The sequence below is a fragment of the Ananas comosus genome, linkage group 18 (genome assembly GCF_001540865.1).
Source record: "Ananas comosus cultivar F153 linkage group 18, ASM154086v1, whole genome shotgun sequence".
Classification (NCBI taxonomy): Eukaryota; Viridiplantae; Streptophyta; class Magnoliopsida; order Poales; family Bromeliaceae; genus Ananas; species Ananas comosus.
The window spans coordinates 229471-241570 of record NC_033638.1 but is presented as its reverse complement, the minus strand read 5'-3'; positions in this window follow the sequence as shown (position 1 = coordinate 241570).

Genomic DNA, 12100 nt, shown 5'->3' with positions numbered 1-12100 from the left:
TTTCCTTTATGTCTCTGTGTCTGTGTCTCTGTGTAACCTCAGGTTTGTGAAGGGTCCTTAGTTTGGCTTCACGTTCTTGTGGATCGGATTGTTACAAAGGTTTGGAAGGTCATATCTCTCCCTCTTTCTTTTACGAGATTGGTACGAAATACTAATCTGCTGAAGAGTATCTATCTCTATAGACATGTACGTTTCTCTACGAATATTATAGAAAGTGTTTACGTAGATTGTCTCTAGTTCCACTGATAGCAGGAGTTTATTAAAAGGATGTTGTGATGATTAATAGTTAAGTCTGACTATGTTATGACGTATAGTTGTACCATTTCAGTAACACCGATTGGAAAGAACCGTAGCCCTTCGGCGGGGAGAAACCCCGTTTGCCTCCTTAGGACTTTGTCGTCTTCTTCGTGATTTATATACTAAATCGATCAAATGTTCAATGTGGACTTTTTTTTTTTTCGTCAAGAATCATGGGCAGAGGGACCTTGTTTCAGTTACCAGCCAGGAGGTCATTGAAGTTGACGTTGGTGAGGTCGTTCGATTAGTAATATTGTGTAATTGAAGCTTGTTGAATAATTAACGGAAACGTTTACTTTTGCATCTCTTGGTTTTTCAGTGAATTTTACCTCCAATAGGACGTACCTGAAAAGACAGACTATATTAACTCTTTAAATCTCTTGGAAATTCAGGTATACGTAAGTTGACCTTTTTCTTTTTTAGTAACCTTAAAGGGGGTGGTAAGAGATTTTAAGCTTCGTGTTAAGAAAATCTTTTCGCCAATAAAATATAAACGGATAATTAATCGACTAACTAACCGATTGTGAATTCTCCGTCGTCTAAACTACTAATTTTGAAGTCTTCTACACCTTATACGAACTGATCATTTTTCTTTATAACCTCGATTCGTTGTGTATAAACTTACGTAAATGTTTTATTGAAGTACCTTAAGTTAATAAGAACTTAATGGACTATGTCCAGACGTATACATTAGGAACCTACAAAACGGAAGTGTCCGAGACATATTGTCACCTTTCCTTTCTTTTTGGTTGCTTTATTTGTCAAGTTACAGTAGAAATAACCAACTATTGAACTATGTAGTTTACATCGTATTATTCTATAATATCGGAATATTGAAAACTGTAACGATTTGCTCATTCTTTCTTAGCTATATACTCAAAAGGAACTAGAGGTATAAAAAAAAGAAAGTACGTTAAGGTCGTTAAATTCCTAAGTCTTGATCGGATCAAATTTTTTTCTTACGTGTCGTGTCATTTGTTAATTTACGATCCGTAATTACGAGTATCGACAAAAAGATGTCACCTCTTCTTTTTCAAAGATTCTACGGTATCAGATTGTTTGTATGAGACAAATACGTGAACGTGTGAACTCTGTAACATTATGTTTGATTATCCGATGATTTTAAATTCAGTCCACCAATAATGGGGTGGTCAAGTGACTTAGTGGTCGTCATTTACGACTTACTCTCGTATTATTATGTGTAGTATTTAGGATGTAGGGTTTATAGAAACCCGTTTTCGTGTAAGACGTCAATGCTAACTCGAAGTTTATAGTTTAGGTCTGACAGTTCACAGTTCGTACTACGTGTAGTAGGTGATATGGAATTTATTCGGTAATCAAATATAAAAGTCTTTTTTCTTAGTGGACATAAGAAGTTTGTCTTTCCCCGCTTCAAAAGTACGTACTCATATGTCTATTTTCTTCGATTGGGTTTTCTAGCTAACGTTAAAAATTAGGTCGTAAACTTGGTACTAATATAAGGAGGAGTACAGATTAGCTTGGCAAACCTGGCGGACAAAACCACAAGTGTAGTATGCACGGTCGTAGTACGGTAGACGTTCTTTCTTTGGTTTTTTTTCTTTTTTTCTTTTTTTTCTCCCTAAATCAAAATACGGTTTAACGTTTAGTTTCACATAGAATCGTCAAACTACTCCTACCGGAGTATAATTCACGTGGTTATAACCATGAAGCGGTTTCTTTAAAATTCGAATGGTTTTAACTATTGATTTCTCGTGTATTTACATATTTGGTCTAACTACCTTGCTCATCTATTTGCCTTCAGTCGCTGACTTTTCAGCCTTTTTGAAAACCCTTAGGCGTCGTTGAACTGTTGTTCATTTTATGTTTTTTGTTTCGGGAACGACTCTGTGTTACCCTATTTTAGTTATTCTTGTTCTTTCGAGAATTTCGTAAGTATGAGGAGACAGGTAAATATGTCTTGTGTTTTCGAAACGTTCAGAAGACCTATAAGGTTGGTGAATAACTCTAGTTTACCTTAGTGATTTTGTGAAGGTATCTTTGGTATTAGTTTCATAACACAATTTTATACAATTCTCAAAAATTTGTTATGCTAACCCGATTAAATTTCGAAAACTCGATTCAGTTACAAATTTAAATGTAGTGGTTTCTAAAAGAGGTGTGTTTGTCGAGTTACTGACTCTCTCTTAATTTCTTTCTCCCGGTAAGTACTAAGTTGATTGTCTAGTTATTACTCGGCTTGTATCATTTTTTTAGGGTTTTATCGATCTTGCGTTTGATTCGTAGTTTGTGGGAAAAAACCGGAATCTTCATCCACTAACGCGTAGTTGCGTCCCTATTGTCACTGATCATTTGTGCGATTGGGGGACAAACCTACGTACTTCATCTAGAGAATGTCTGGTATGGATCGCGTCAACGGACTTCCGAACTAACAATTATGGGTTCTAAGGTTCGTAAAGTTACTTTCAAGTAAAGAAATTTTTTTATTTGTTTCGCGTTTCGTTCGATGAAAGAAAGAGTTTTTTTTTTTTTTTTTCTTCTTGTTGAAGGATTCAATTTAATATTGTACGAAGAATTCATTTACCTACAATATACACTGTATAGTCCTCACACTAGCTTACCGATTTTGCCTATAGTATAAGGCGAACGTTCAGTAAAAGTACATTATTTAACTTTATACGGCAGGATGGGTTATTATGTATAGTTTTGGAAAGTACCTCGTTTTCCTGAGTGTGAGGATGGAAGAACAATGTGTACTTTTAGAATAGTATAACTTTAAGAATAAAGCTGCAGGCTTGTCGTGGATTTTGTGATGCCAAAGCGTAGTTTTACTGAGAGGAGGAATGTTAAGTCTAGCTATTAGAGATATTCTATTCGACTCTAATGCTTCTTGTTCTTCTTTTCCTGTCTCTTTTTTTTTTTAGATTTCCCTCGCTAGCTAGTTCGTGCTAGCTTTGAGTGCGGTTAGCCTCGTACTAACCCCGCGTCAAGAACGACCGCTAATCCCGAGCCTCCAGAGACGCGCGGAACAGCTAGAGAAACTCCATGGGTCGCAGGTGGTGGCCTCGGCGGTACCAACATCGAGGCTCTCCTAGGGATGTGTGGTTAGGTGGCTAGTTTTGGCTCTAGAGGCTTCTTCTTCTTCTTCTTCTTCTTCTTCTTCTTCTTCTCTCTCTCTTGGAGCATCACGTCCTTCTCCTCTCTCTCTCTCTCTCTCTCTCTTTCTCTCTCACTATACCAACCTAACCCACGAGCGCAAGCGTTAAACAGCTTGCTGATTTTGCCTACTATAATGGTGAGGGGGTGAAAGGCGAGACACTGTCAAGAGCGACGTTAAAAAAAAATAAAAAAATTTTTTTTCTATCGTTTAAAAAAAAAAATTTTTTTTTGCCCAACTGTTTATTTTAACTGAATATTTAAACTTTAGACCCTATGTTGGCAGTTGGCCGAAAAAAATATTTTACTGGTAAGTTTTTAAAATTTAACCATTTTATTAAGATAGTTTTAAAATAAATTTTTTAATTAGGAAGAAAGCGGTGCAACTTAAAAACGATATTTTTGCCACTTATTAAATGGCAGAATAAATATAAATTGAAATTCTGAATCTGTTTAAACCTATTTAAATTCTATAAAATATGATTTCTGCCACTTAATAAATGGCGGAAGTAATATATATATATATATATATATATACTTCTGCCACTTACTAAGTGGCGTAAGTATCATTTTTAGACTGCACTGCGGATGCACCGCTTTTTTTCTAATAAAAAAATTTATTTTAAAACTGTCTTAATAAAAAAGTTAAAATTTTGAAACCTCCAGTAAAATATTTTTACGGGCCAGTTGTGACATCGCATGACCTGATTCCAGCCAGCTGTCGAAAGCACTTACCCAAAGCCAATTAATGTGGTAACCAAAGATTTAGAAAAGAAACAAAAAAAAAAAATTATAGTTCATAGTAAAAAAAAAAAAAAATTGTAACGGAACGAAAGAGTATATCTAGTTATAATACCAGGGTATGCGGTTAGTTTGACAGTTTGTACTGTGGTTAAAAAATTTTAAAAATTTTATCGAACCACTATACGGTCACTCTTTTTATTTATTTCTAATCCCAGACTACCACGTTAATTAAGATTTCTACTTTTTAGACTAACGTTTTGAATCTTTTCTAACTTCTGGTTTTAAATATTTTTTTTTTTTTTTTTAGTCCATTTCCAACTCTACCACTAGATTATGTTAATTTCTCCATTAGACGTTAAATCGGACTAACTTTATGTGTAATAGGATATTCTCTATCTTTAACAATTATTAAATGTCATTGATCTTGTAGTTGGTGTGCACGTTAACGTTTAAGTGTGTGTGTTTGAATGTTTTTGTTTTTTATTATTAGTGTTATTATTATTTCTTAGAGGTAAGGGGTCTTTTGTGATAGTCTTAGGCGGAGTAAAGTGTAGGTTTAACCGGCAGTTAGCTTATTCTATTATTGACTCTCTAAAAACGTAGGTTTGTCTAGGTTTTGCTAATAATAGTAAGAACCCTTTTTCCGTAGTATAGGTCAATGTAAAGATTCTCAGACTCGAGTTAACGAATAAGCTTTGTGGTGAGTGTCCTTCTCTAGATTTATCCATTATTTCGAGTCCTTTCCGTTATCTCCGGCCGCTATAGCTAGTGTAATACTGTTAAGGGAATTCTCTTTCCCCTTTTAAAACTACCTCATTATCTGGGTAATTAGATAACGTTCGTTTCAAATTAGGAATCCTAGCTCTGGCTTATGTTAGTAGAAATTAATAGGTTTTTTTCCCTCACTAATGTAAAATAATTACTCAGGAGCTTTTTTTTTCTCCTGGTCAAGTTACTGGCGTTAAAATAAGGCAGCTGAAGAAACGCAAGGAGGCGCTCGTAAATCGAACCTGGCGTTCTCACGACCAACAAGGTCCCGTTAACAGCAGGCACGGCATCCGGAACACACTGTGGCCATCTAACGTACTGGAGAAGGGGTTCGTATCGACGCCTTAGCTATTTCGTCTTGTTTTACTCTAGTGTTAAAACTCTTTTTCGGTTTGTAGCACATTTACGTTTTCGCGTTCAGTTGACGTAACGGTTAATTTAAAAAACTAGATATTACCTTTGGTGTCTGTCGAGTTTTCTTCTCTATAAATATACGTTACACAAATAGGGTTTTAAATGATATATGAAACGTTTGAATATAAAGGAACTTTGTTAAATATGCGTTTTTTTACGGGGAGGAACTTTTGATTGATGCTATATCTTCATTGATCGGGCGCCCATGGCCTGCCGAGTAGTTGTACTCTTTTTGTCATAAAATCATTCTTTCACGACAAAGCTCCCCGGGTACGTACTTTAACACTAAAACGTCCCCATTACACCTATTCGTGTACTAGAAAGTACTCACGTACACATTTTCGAGGTTTTCTTTTGATTTCGTCACTAATGGAAGAGTTGTTCCTAGAACCGGACACCTCACACCGTTCAGGGACGCCACTTTAATGGCGTTTACGGGTAGCCCAAGGGCTTCGAACGCTTCTGTTAGAATAACTAGTGGAAGAACAGTCTCGTAAATTCCCATCGAAAGCCGAAGTGAAGAAGCCGGTGTCGGAACTAGACCAACAGACAGGAGTGGGTGCTGAATTATACGCGGCCCACCTTGAGTCTCTGTTTCCACGTCTACAACAGGGAGAAGTGACAGTACTGGTTATAGAGGAGACCGAAGGGGGGAAGGAGGAGCTTATGGTGGTTTTTCAATAAGAAGCCGAAGTTCTTCCGTGCCCCTTACACCATCGACTTTTTTTCTTTCTTCATCACAACAAACTCATCTCGACAAATCTGTTTCTAGATCGTCGAAAAAGAGAGCAAAAAAACCGGGAGAAATATATAGAAACCGTCTAAGAACGATGTCGTCTTTGTCTTCGAAATTTAGTTCCGAAGAAGTAATCCCTGGATCTGCGAGTAAAAACGAGAGCGACGGTGTCTCTTCCGAGGTTTGAGAAACCGATCTCTTCGTGGATCAAAAGACCTTCGAACAAGATCTTATCATTTCGACAATACCTTACCCGGTTTTTCCGTAAACCCTTAGGGAATGTGACTGACTCTTCCAACAGGATCACCTCTTACCATGCTTCAGGTTATAGCAGGTTACGTGAGCGGCAACTGGGTATGATCGGGAAAGGGGTACGACGAGTTTAGATCCCGTTGACCCAGTAAAGGTAATCCTCGTAGTTTCATAGAGACTCTTTAATTCGGGTTTTACAACATAGTTTAAGCTACGTAAATTTTTATTACTAGAAACAATAAAATGTTTCGACATAAATCTTAGTACGAGTAATGATAAACGGTAGAGGAAAACCTAAATCAATGTAGTTGTGCTAGCCAAACGATATAATGGAACATGGTCCATTATCCACAAGGCGAGCATCGCAGACAGGTGACTTGTGCCGATCTAGGAAGGAGTAATACCTAAGGACTGAAGAGAGGTCTGTTAGGTTGGACACCGTATCGTTCATTTTCAATCGTCGATTAATTAAGTATTTTCGTATCAAATCGCTATCAATTGATAGTCTTATCGGTTCTCTTCCAAACTTTAAATTTTCTCATGTATGGGATACCGGGGTCGGTAAATGGCTGTTTAGGTCTCAAGGTCACAACTCTGGAACTTAGTGTTGAAATACTTGTGGTCGCTAGGAAAAGAGATTCTCTCGAGGCGATAGGATTTAACTTCTGGTACTTCTTTAATTGGAAAAATAAAAAAAAAATCTCCTACTTATCTTTCTCGTCGAGGTCAAGTATTTTTTTTCCAACTATACGCTAACAGGATCTAACAATGGCCGTAAGGTTAACAGTTCCGGTTTTACCGTTGCACTAATTAAGGACGAAAGTCTAGGTACCCGAAGACCTTTTACTTTGAAAAGAGGTTAAACTGAGGCACTGGGCTAGGACTTTTCACATCATACACACTCTTGCGTTTATAAACAATTGTACCGATACGAGGTTTTCCACCTTTGCATCTTGCCCCTTTTCATCTTGCCAGTTAACCGCTTTATATCTAAAACCCAAATAAAACGTTCACTAAACAATTGGTATTTTTGATTTGATAACATTAACCAATCATAGCTATTTAATGTTCAGCTACCCTCCGCTTTCTAATGGATGCATTTACGGTAACTGTTTCCGTACACGGTACACCGGCCCCGGACGCTAAACTTAGTGACCGGCCTATAGTGCAGAGTAACCATTTAGGAGTAGGAGATCCGACTTCGACGTAAATGCACTTTTGGCTTTTGTGTCCCTTTGTGTCGTACGAATCTACATATTCTCTTATTTCTGTAAGTATCAAAAGCTTGGCATATGTAGTTCGAATCTGATATTCTATGGATTAGATCCTATATCACCACAATCTCCTACTGTTTAAACTTATTCTAGAAGTCAATCGTTTAAACTATTACTAGAGGAAAGTTACCTGCTTAAGGTTGCCATTGTCGATTTTCAATCGTATGGAACACCACATGGTGTTTATTAGACATCACAGGAACCAGTAGAGTTTATCAAGGTTCCCACAAGAACTATACTGACTTCAAACTGCCTTGAACCCATGTCGAAGAACCATGTAAACGGTAAACAACAAGACAACTGAGACGAAACGATGTACCTTGCAGGAGCTCAATACAACTCGTAAGTGGACAAAGTTTAAGTATTTTTCAATAATGAATGCTCTTGTAGAAATTTTAGAAAAAGTTCGATATTTACCTGGTAGAAGGTTTAAGATCAAAAGTTGTTAAACGATAATGGTATAATTACTTACTAATTTCACTTATGAAGAAGACATATGAATACGTATTTTCTACTTTTAGTCTATACCTAATAAAATGGGAGACCCACAACTTCTGGTGTCAGGATGTTAGACCCTCCTACGACTACCTTACTGCTCCGTCCTTCATAAGTTGTGGAGACTTAAAGTGACAGGGCAGTTAAGACCATAATAACAATACCTCCTTTCGTTGTGTATGCAACGAAAGCCCGAAGAGTATTTCGGATTAGACTTTTGTAGCTTTTCCTCTTGTTTTATTTTGTCGTTATTTACGTTGAATCGTATGGTAGGAAAAAAATAAATAGTTAATAGTGATCTTTTTTTTTTAGAAGGTACTGTTTTTTTCTTTTTAAAATTGGCTATTCCTATAAACGTTTAAGAATGTAGTTTCGGTAATGGGTGCATAACCTGTCTCATACTAGGGGTTTCGTTTGGAAAAGACGTGTTAGAGTTCCGTACTACGTTCAGCGCGTCTACTGGGGTAAACCCAAGGAATATATTTGGATTTGTTCGTCTTCGGTAGTCTACCTTCATGTTTTAAGGTATTCAAAAATACATGTATATTAAAAAAAATATCTTACCTATACTATTGTTTAAAACTCCTAGCACGAATAGTCGAGGAATGGTTTAAGCAGTTCTCCCCGAAGTAGCATCATAGATCCGTACTGCTTTCGTCGTGGACAGGAGGGTTTCAACCAAGGAGGTACTATGATTTACGTCTTACAATTTATAATCATTCAATACTACCGCTTTTGAGGGAACAGGAGAGGAAGTTAGAAATTTATCACACAATACAATGTCCTTCCTGTTGGCTAATGGTACATTATCAAACGATCTCACGGTAAGAAACTCTTTTTCGCACGTTGTCTCTTACGTTCTAGGAGTCGACTAGAAACCCTACCACCTAGTGGTTTATGAGATATGGACTTTGGTTGTTTTAAAACAAAGAAAATTTGGTTTTCTTTTTTTAGATGATAATCTTAGTTTCTTTGTGTATATACGTTCATTTACTATGCTTAATAACCTTAAAGCCATTTATAACCTTGAATCCATGGTATCAGTCTAACAAGCTTCCGGATATAGACATTTTGTAATATGATCTGTTGAATGTAAAGGAGGTTTAATTCTTCAATTTTAGATTTTTTTCGTCCTTTGTCGTATCAACGTACATCATGATTACGGGTGAAGGTATTCGTTTTAAATGAAGAGAGAAAAACTTTTACTTCCCCATGATCAATACTTGGGGGTGTAGTTATCGCTACTGTTTCATCTATGAATATCAATTATTCGTACACCAAGGAGGCACGAGATCGATGTATAGAAAAAGCAGAAACCCACTCTTTGTAGTACATGAATGACTCGTCAGGTTAAGAGCCAGGTGTCCTGTCCGAACCAACCTACCAAGCCCGGTCGCTTCAATAGAGGTGTTAAGGAAGGTAACGTACGTAATTAGACTTTCTAGTTCTTAACCTCAGGAGGTAGTTCTGTACAGAAGATCTTTATATTGTAGTTAGCACAAGGTTGTTAATGTAAGTACCCGAGTTTTGTAGCAAAATCGTAAGGGATCGATCGTTATAAAAACAACCAATTTTCCTAAGTTGTTCTTGTGGGTGGTGACAGACTCCTCGTAACAAGACGAACGTGTAGTGGGTGCCCTGAGGTCATAAACAGACTAATCGGTAGAGCGGCCGGGTAAGCTATATAAAAAAAGGAAGATCAAATTTCATTAAAGGTTACAATAACATAAGTAAGAGTTAGACAACTTCAGTTTAGGTGGTAATTATCGACTAATATCAGTTCTTTCGTTTTTTCACTGATTTACGTTATTGGTTTAACAGAGTTTTACTTGGACACTATCTTACTACCCCGGAGGAACTCTTCGCTTATTGAAGAGTAGGAAGTATTCGACGTGATAGAAAAGGTGTTTGGAGACGTATACCATGACGCTATTTTCTATTTTTGTAATTCTGTTACTTAGTCTACTACAAGATGGTTTAACTAGATCATTTTCTTTTCTTTCCTAGACTAGTGTTGATGCTTATACCTTGATCTCCCTTAACCTATCCTTTTCTCTGTAGATTCATATAATATATATTGATATTACTTTATATGTTAGTTAACTGTAAATATCTTAAACTTCTTCCAGGAGAATTTTTTTTTTTTTCTTCATTGTATTGTCACGTGGATATACAGAAGTTGTTGTGATATCATTCTATTAAGTGCAAATAATGATACGTTCTGTTACAACTTAGACTTTAGTGGCCACAATGGAACTTTCCGAGTAACAATCAGGCCTTCCACTACAGAAACTGAAGGGACTCGGTCATACCGTTAGGAGACTTTAGGTGGTACTTTGTGTAATTGTGTTGTTTTATGATTAAATTAATTTTTCTTTTTTGGTTTAGAGATCCTCTAATTTTCATATTTGAATATCTCTTTCGGTTGACTTTGGTTGGGTACTAAGGTAAGTCGGACCTACTTCCCCGGCTAGGACTCCCACCGTATGTACGGCACGACGACCTAGTTGAACTACTTAAAGTGGTTCAGTATGGAAGGAAGCTTCAACATGACGTCAATGTTAATGCTGGTCGTATTATGAAATAATGTACATAAATTACATATTAAAAACACGAACAAACCGGATTCGAAGATCTTGTCGAATAGACGAACTCTTCATCTTTGACCGGTATAAAGTTGGTTTTCGAAGTCTCGGTTTTACTCGAAGGGGTTTACTCTTCGTTGTTGAACTTAGAAAACGAAGATCCAGGTCATGGTTCATCCCCCTTTTAACTAATTTTCAAACAATCCTGAACAAACTTCTTGAGATGAGTTCTTCGTGAAGATGTATTCGAGACCACGCTTTGTTTGTTCGACAATCGGTAGATTTGCTGGATGGACCGGGACTCGTCCGAGTACCTGCAAGGTCTTGTGCATCCAGACTTAGTGCAAGTCAGGTGGTACGAAACTGAAGACCTACTCCAGGCCGGTGTAGACTAAGGTTTGTTTGCTTTGGTGGTGAGGGGTAATCAATTGGTAGATGAATGGGGCGAGTTTGAAATACAGTTTGTGTAGACTACGTACGTTTTTCTTCCAACTAACGTGTTAACCTGTGTTGGAAAGGCATCAAAGACAAAAAGTGTATAGGAATTGTGGAATAAAAATAAAATTAATTCAGGGACGGCAGTTTTTATTGCTTTTGGTAGTGGCAACTTATATTTGTGCTTTTCGTGTCAGGAGTCGTCGAATTCGAAACCTTTTTGTTGCCAAGAAGGTAAAAAAGAAAAGAGGAAAATGTACTATAGTCTTGTCCTCCATGCCTCAAACTTGGGATAGGCCGGAGATTAAAGTACGGATATTTTCTAAGAGCTTGGGTCAGCAAACTTATATTTATAATATTTGTGGCAAAACAAGATACGGTTTTTGAAAACCTCTTTTCAGCCCGCATAGCCATTGTTTGTTGTAAAAGGTGTGCCGTCATAGGCAGGTTAAATTGCCTGAAATACTACCGTCTTTGAACTAGTTTTATGTTTAACTTAATCAACACGTTGATTTGGGGTTATTTATTTATTTTATTTTGTCTCCATTTTTGAATAGACTTAATACCTGGTAAAACTTAACCAACAGATTTGAAAGTTTTAAAATTGAAATGATAGGTTGGAAAGTTACACAGACTGAACTCAGTCATTTGTCGCAGAAACTGAAGTTAAATTTTATTAATTAATGAATGAAATTATTTAAATATTAACGCTCTGAACATACTTTATATGTACAGCCTAGAAACCGTGACTGATAATTAGGGTTTTCGCGTTGCTAGGCTGTTCACAATATTATGGTCTTGGACTCAGTAAAGTTTAGGTTGATTTTAGACTTTAATGATTCACTATCCCATTTAGATTTTAAATAAACAATAGTAGTTTTAAGTATCAACCTGTTTAAGCCTACTTGAAAAAACGTAAAAAGTGGACTTTATTTATTTATCTTTTTTTTGTCTTCTTTATTTTG